The sequence below is a fragment of the Asterias rubens genome, chromosome 20, assembly GCF_902459465.1.
Source record: "Asterias rubens chromosome 20, eAstRub1.3, whole genome shotgun sequence".
NCBI classification, from domain to species: domain Eukaryota; kingdom Metazoa; phylum Echinodermata; class Asteroidea; order Forcipulatida; family Asteriidae; genus Asterias; species Asterias rubens.
In genome coordinates, this window is record NC_047081.1 from 286,179 (window position 1) to 294,512 (window position 8,334).

Here is an 8,334-nt window from a genome sequence, read left to right on the forward strand (position 1 = left end):
GAATTTTCTTGCTCCTCGCCCCCAATTACACCCAGGTATGAAATTTCAGGCGATGTGGAAGACAACAATTTCGGCCGATTTTTGAAAAAACGACAAGGGGGTAAGCTTGACGTTTTTTCAGCCTCGGAAACATTTTCTCTCCGAATTGCCTCAAAATTTAACCAAAGGAAGTTCGTCATGTGTAAAAGGCAGTCTCCAAGTTACAGGTTGCTGGAACAATAGGATGGGTCTGAAATATTCATTTTAACCTTGATTTTAAACCGTCGTACTATCCGAAATGAGGCATTATCTCAAAAAGTAGCCATCGTAGACGACTAAAACCAAGATTTTCTTGCTCCTCGCCCCCAATTACACCTAGGTATGAAATTTCAGGCGATTTGGAAGACAAAAGTTTCGGCCGATTTTTGAAAAAACGACAAGGGGGTAAGCTTGACGTTTTTTCAGCCTCGGAAACATTTTCTCTCCGAATTGCCTCAAAATTTAACCAAAGGAAGTTCGTCATGTGTAAAAGACAGTCTCCAAGTTACAGGTTGCTGGAACAATAGGATGGGTCTGAAATATTCATTTTAACCTTGATTTTAAACCGTCGTACTATCCGAAATGAGGCATTATCTCAAAAAGTAGCCATCGTAGACGACTAAAACCAAGATTTTCTTGCTCCTCGCCCCCAATTACACCTAGGTATGAAATTTCAGGCGATTTGGAAGACAAAAGTTTCAGCCGATTTTTGAAAAAACCACAAGGGGGTAAGCTTGACGTTTTTTCAGCCTCGGAAACATTTTCTCTCCGAATTGCCTCAAAATTTAACCAAAGGAAGTTCGTCATGTGTAAAAGACAGTCTCCAAGTTACAGGTTGCTGGAACAATAGGATGGGTCTGAAATATTCATTTAAACCTTGATTTTAAACCTTCGTACTATCCGAAATGAGGCATTATCTCAAAAAGTAGCCATCGTAGACGACTAAAACCAAGATTTTCTTGCTCCTCGCCCTCTAATACACCTAGGTATGAAATTTCAGGCGATTTGGAAGACAAAAGTTTCGGCCGATTTTTGAAAAAACGACAAGGGGGTAAGCTTGACGTTTTTTCAGCCTCGGAAATGTTTTCTCTCCGAATTGCCTCAAAATTTAACCAAAGGAAGTTCGTCATGTGTAAAAGACAGTCTCCAAGTTACAGGTTGCTGGAACAATAGGATGGGTCTGAAATATTCATTTTAACCTTGATTTTAAACCGTCGTACTATCCGAAATGAGGCATTATCTCAAAAAGTAGCCATCGTAGACGACTAAAACCAAGATTTTCTTGCTCCTCGCCCCCAATTACACCTAGGTATGAAATTTCAGGCGATTTGGAAGACAAAAGTTTCGGCCGATTTTTGAAAAAACGACAAGGGGGTAAGCTTGACGTTTTTTCAGCCTCGGAAACATTTTCTCTCCGAATTGCCTCAAAATTTAACCAAAGGAAGTTCGTCATGTGTAAAAGACAGTCTCCAAGTTACAGGTTGCTGGAACAATAGGATGGGTCTCAAATATTCATTTTAATCTGGATTTTAAACCGTCGTATTATCCGAAATGAGGCATTATCTAAAAAAGTAGCCATCGTAGACGACTAAAACCAAGATTTTCTTGCTCCTCGCCCCCAATTACACCTAGGTATGAAATTTCAGGCGATTTGGAAGACAAAAGTTTCGGCCGATTTTTGAAAAAAAGACAAGGGGTAAGCTTGACGTTTTTTCAGCCTCGGAAACATTTTCTCTCCGAATTGCCTCAAAATTTAACCAAAGGAAGTTCGTCATGTGTAAAAGACAGTCTCTAAGTTACAGGTTGCTGGAACAATAGGATGGGTCTCAAATATTCATTTTAACCTTGATTTTAAACCGTCGTACTATCCGAAATGAGGCATTATCTCAAAAAGTAGCCATCGTAGACGACTAAAACCAAGATTTTCTTGCTCCTCGCCCCCCAATTACACCTAGGTATGAAATTTCAGGCGATTTGGGAGACAAAAGTTTCGGCCGATTTTTGAAAAAACGACAAGGGGGTAAGCTTGACGTTTTTTTCAGCCTCGGAAACATTTTCTCTCCGAATTGCCTCAAAATTTAACCAAAGGAAGTTCGTCATGTGTAAAAGACAGTCTCCAAGTTACAGGTTGCTGGAACAATAGGATGGGTCTCAAATATTAATTTTAACCTCTCTGGAGGCACTGCTATATCAACAAGTAAGCGACATTGCGACAAGAACACGAATAGTCGGGTACCCTATAGTTGGTCTTATAACCCATGCTTCGTACCCAGTAATTTACCGCGTACACATGTATTCAAAATGATCTCCAACCATGCAGTTGACTCTGGCTGTCTCCGTGGACGATATTTAGAGCCTTTTTCATGTAGTTTTAATCTTCAGGGAACTGTTCAGGCAAGACTAATGTGTACTCGTTTATTCTGATTCAATATAAAGTCGTTCAAACCCATGGTAAAAGCAATGTTTGTGATTTGTTTGTTTCTATTAGCTATGGGTCTACACTCCGTTAGCTGGTATGCTGGTTAACTGTGCACAACACAATGGGTATGGTGTGTTATTGCTCAATATAATTCTCTGTTATAGTTGGTAGGCCTGTAGGTTGCTGTTTTCCCGTTGGTTATTCGGAGATTAAAACAAATCGGCCAGAAATTGGTGGTGAGGTCGTAAAATTGTGTCAATCTAATTATTCACTGCATACAATTGTACAGCCTATCTATGGCAATGCTTTGATGTTGTACCCTGGATTTAAAACTTTGCATGGTGGAAATACGATATGGACAGGTTTGCGGTAACACCATGCAATGACTATCATCTCTAAATATGGGGTGGTTCTGAAAATAACCGTTGGTTTCAATTGACGTTTCGGTCAGTATTCTCTGATCGCCTTTGGAGAAAAAACAAAATTCTTTTACGATGCACAAACACTTGACGTTTAAATTTTAAGTTTAATGATTTTAATTATTTAAATAAATACAAATAAATAAAAAGTTGCTGCTTAAAATAAATTTGAATGTGTATGTCAATTATTGTCTGAATTCTTTTTATATTGATTTAAAGAGCAGTCATAATGTGAAATGTAGAAACTCAAACATTAAACAAATATTGAATTAAAACATAAAGAATACTCCGTCCCGTGTCTTATTTAGAGTTCAATTTCCTTAGACTATCAAATATTTATTACATATAATAATAAATGGTTTTGTTGGTCACATTGTTACGCCCCCTGTTTGAATATGCCTCCCCCCCCCCATTCGCCCGATTTGCCCGGCTTCTAGAGACTTTTTCAATCGCTGATATTTTCTCAGTATTTTAGTCCCGTGCATTTTATTTATCTCAAACACCGTCGAATTTGTGCATGCATCAACTCTGTTGTACCCAGTCCCAATCTTTACATTACCTGGGGTACTATGGCATCGGGAAATCCTTGTAAAACACGCGAGTGGAAGGCACTCGCTGTATACGTTTTGATTTAAAGTTGTCCACTCTAAGGTTTATAATTAAACTTGAACCCATTGTTCATAAGAAGAGCGGTGGCCCAGTGGTAGAGCTCCGGATTCTGAGCGCAAAGGTACTGAGTTCGAGCCACGGCGTGTGTCTTTTTCTACGCGTAAGAACATCGGTTTAAGCGGAACCCTATGGCATAGGGAAATCCTTGCTTTATACCTAATAAATAACATGCGAGTGGAAGGCACCCGCTATTACGTTTTGATTTAAAGTTGAATTCATTCTAAGGTTTATATTTAAACTCGAACCTTTTGTTATGAAGAAGGACAGTGGCACAGTGGTAGGGCTCTGGACTCTGAAGCCAAAGGTGCTGGGTTCGAACCCCGGTGTGTGTTCTTTTTCTACTGCGTTGAAGAACATTGGTTTACGCGGTACCCTACGGCATAGGGAAATAATTGCTTAACCCCTAATCAATAATTAATGCGAGTGGAAGGCATAAGTTACAATATGTTTTGATTTAAAGTTGTTCATTCTAGGGTATAACATTAAACTCGAACGCAAATGAAGTAAGAGTAGTAGTGGCCCAATGGAAGGGCTCCGGGCTCTACACCAAGTGGTACGGGGTTCGAACCCCGGTCTGTGTTCTTTTTCTACGCTTGAGAACATTGGTTTGCGCGGTTCCCTATGGCATAGGGAAATCCTTGCTTTACACTTTATAAATAATTTGCGAGTGGAAGGCATAAGCTATAATTCGTTTTGATTTGAAATTGTTTATTCTAGGGTATAACATTAAACTCGAACGCAAATGAAGTAAGAGTAGTAGTGGCCCAATGGAAGGGCTCCGGGCTCTACACCCAATGGTACGGGGTTCGATTCCCGATTTGTGTTCTTTTAGTATGCTTGAGAACATTGGTTTGCGCGGTATCCTATGGCATAGGGAAATCCTTGCTTTACACTTGTAAGTAATTTGCGAGTGGAAGGCATAAGCTATAATACGTTTTGATTTAAAGTTGTTCATTCTAAGGTATAACATTAAACTCGAACGCAAATGAAGTAAGAGTAGTAGTGGCCCAATGGAAGGGCTCCGGGCTCTACACCCAATGGTACGGAGTTCGATTCCCGCTCTGTGTTCTTTTTCTACGCTTGAGAACATTGGTTTGCGCGGTTCCCTATGGCATAGGGAAATCCTTGCTTTACACTTTATAAATAATTTGCGAGTGGAAGGCATAAGCTATAATTCGTTTTGATTTGAAATTGTTCATTCTAGGGTATAACATTAAACTCGAACGCAAATGAAGTAAGAGTAGTAGTGGCCCAATGGAAGGGCTCCGGTCTCTACACCCAATGGTACGGGGTTCGATTCCCGATCTGTGTTCTTTTAGTATGCTTGAGAACATTGGTTTGCGCGGTATCCTATGGCATAGGGAAATCCTTGCTTTACACTTTATAAATAATTTGCGAGTGGAAGGCATAAGCTATAATACGTTTTGATTTAAAGTTGTTCATTCTAAGGTATAACATTAAACTCGAACGCAAATGAAGTAAGAGTAGTAGTGGCCCAATGGAAGGGCTCCGGGCTCTACACCCAATGGTACGGAGTTCGATTCCCGGGTGTTCTTTTACTACGTTTTGATTTAAAGTTGTTCATTCTAGGGTATAACATTAAACTCGAACGCAAATGAAGTAAGAGTAGTAGTGGCCTAATGGAAGGGCTCCGGGCTCTACACCTAATGGTACGGAGTTCGATTCCCGGGTGTTCTTTTACTACGTTTTGATTTAAAGTTGTTCATACCAAGGTTTAACATTAAACTCGAACGCCATAAAAGTAAGAGGAGACGTGGCTCAATGGAAGGGCTCCGGACTCTACACCCAATGGTACGGAGTTCGATTCTCGGGTGTTCTTTTACTACGTTTTAATTAAAAGTTTGTCATACGAAGGTTTAAAATAAAACTCGAACGCATATTAGTAAGAAGGAGCAGTGGCCCAGTGGAAGGGCTCTGGTCTCTGGACCGAAGGGTCCCGGGATCGAATCCAGTTTCAGAAAAGTTGGAGACGTTTTAAAATGTTTTATTTTTTATTTTGTTTAAACTTATATAAAAAAGAGCATAGGTTCGTTTTAAGTTTTAAGTTTCTTTTCTAAGCGAGTGCTAGCGGTGTGTGCCACTGTCTGGTGAGTCGAGACTTCTCGGACGGCAACCGCGCTGCCACCACCGGGGTTCGAACCGGGGACCCTTTGCTTGGGAGGCCGATACCTACCCACGACACCCACTTGGGTCCCCCCCAGGATAATTCGCATTTTAGACCTGATAAACCTTCGGTTCATACTTTACACAGAGAGCTATGGCATGGGATTTCAGTGCTTTATACTTAGTATATAATTGAAAACTAATCATAGGATACTATGGTATGGGAATATCAATGCTTTATACTTAGTGTATAATTTGCGAGTTGAATACTTTTCATAGGATACTATGGTATGGGAATATCAATGCTTTATACTTAGTAATTTCGAGTGAAATGCACAAGTTGTGGGCTGGTTACATAGGCATGGGAAACTCATTGGTTCGGACTTTAAACATATTTGAGTTACAATCTACACACTGTATAGTTTAAAATGGGAAACGGGGTACGCATGGTACTATGGCATAGGGAAATCCTTGCTTTGGACTTAATAATTTGCGAGTGGAAGGCATAATACGCTTTTACTGACGGGTATTGGTAGTAGATAGGGGACTCTTGTGTTCGGACTTAAAAAGTATTCGACGAGTTGAAGGCACACGCTGTAGGCATAAAGATAGACAATTAGTTTAATTAATGGGGAAATGGTACGCATGGTACAATGGCATAGGGAAATCCTTGCTTTGGACTAGGTAAATAATTTGAGAGTGGAAGGCATACGCTTTACTGACGGGTAGTTAGGGGACTCTTTGGTTGTGATCAAAAAAATTGGTGAGTGGATGGAAGGCACACGCTGTAAGTATGGCGCATTGGTTTACAAGGAAACATAGGCATAATAGGGGACTTACAAAATAATTATTTGAGTCGAAGGCACACGATGTAGGTATAGAAAATTAGTTCACAGGGGAAGTTGGTCTGGCATTTCGATGGGAATTGGGGATTGTCGGTCGCTGTGGAAAGGGTAGCGGGGTACACTGGGGTTGGGTGGCTGAGTCTTTAGTAGGCTAGCTGGGATCAACATGACGGCGGGTATATAACATCGTTTCATTTCCACCAGTGTTCTTGGTGGGTACTCGCCGTGATGGTACAATTGGTTTTATTGAGTTTGATACAATAATTATTTGAGACATTGTTATATCGAAAATCAGGCAATAAAAACAATTACATCAAAAAGTTACTAAGGTAGACGACTAAACCCAAGTTTTCAGGCGATTTTGAAAAACACAATTTTTTCGGCAGATTTTTGAGAAAACGGCATGGGGTATAACTTGACGTTTTTTCACCCTAAACAAAATTTTTCTCTCAGATTTGCCTCAAAATTTAACCAAAGAAAGTTCTTTATGTGCAAAAGACGCTCTACGGATTACAGATTGCTGGAACAATTGGAAGGGCCTCAAATTAATATTAATTTTAATCTTGATTTGGGGCATCGAAAACTAGACAATATCTCAAAAAGTTGCCTACGACTCAGACCAAGGTTTTTCTGTGCACCTCGTCCTTCATTACGCATCTGGATGAAATTTCAGACGATTAAAAAAATAAAAATAAAAAACCCGCCAGTTTTATTCAGACCATGTTCAGACTTTAAAAATTTACATTATCATTTGGCAGTATAGGTGGCAAACCAGTTTTAGATTTACAACTTGATATGAGAAAGGCAATCTGCAAAGGCTTAAACATGATGTATCAATTCTTTTGGATGGTAGGCCTACGACTCCGAATGTCAGAGCACCGGTCATTTTGGTTGGTAAACAGTTTACGACAGCTCAGTGTTACATAACATGTAAACAAAAACTGACATAGAAACACGTAGGAGTGGCCGACACGAATTGAAGTAGATAATCTATAAGAACTACACAGAAAAGTCGATTGTTTCATCAGATCCAGTATCTGATTGACGGCAAATTGGCAATGACAATGCAATGACCTATGCTCTAACGTTACAGCTACTTCCGGATTGCCGTTGATGTTGAGCATGAAGGTGGAATAAAATTGCGACAAGAATTGCCCGTTTTATGACAAACTAGGTGGTTACACGCCTTCCACGAGGCCTTCATCCTATTCTACATTATGAACTTGAATAAACTACACGATAAAGCTTACCCTTATAGACATTAAATCACATCAAATCATCGTAAGTATTTCACGGTGTTGACAAAATAAAGCATGGCTGGTGGCCATTTTGAATATCGCGTCACGGTATCAAGCCGTCGAGTACCCAGACCTCTACTACTCTGTTGATGTTTATTTCGCGTAGCGTGGAAATCGGGTACCTGTCGGTTGCTTTAGCTGGTTCCAATCACCGGTGCCTGTCCAAGATCGAAGGGGCAAACTGGCTCCCGCAAGATCTCGCGGAATGATTCGAAATGCGAGAATCGAAGGCTTGAATCATATTAAAAGTGATGAATAAACGCTTTCACTGTAACTAATTGTGGTAATTAAACCAAGTAGCCTTACGTTTGTTTAACTTGAAATGATTTAGCGCAAAGTTGAAAGAACTAAAGGTAATATATGAGGTCTATTTTTTGTTCGTTTCTCAGCTTATTATTAATGTAGGAATAAATAACCTGTAGGTAGATTATTAAAAAGTGACCTTATTTCGTTGTTGAAAATATCTCACTCAAATTTGCGCCACCAAATAATCTAACTTTTAAAGCCTTCGGTACACTTCAACCACCCCCCCCCCCCAAAAA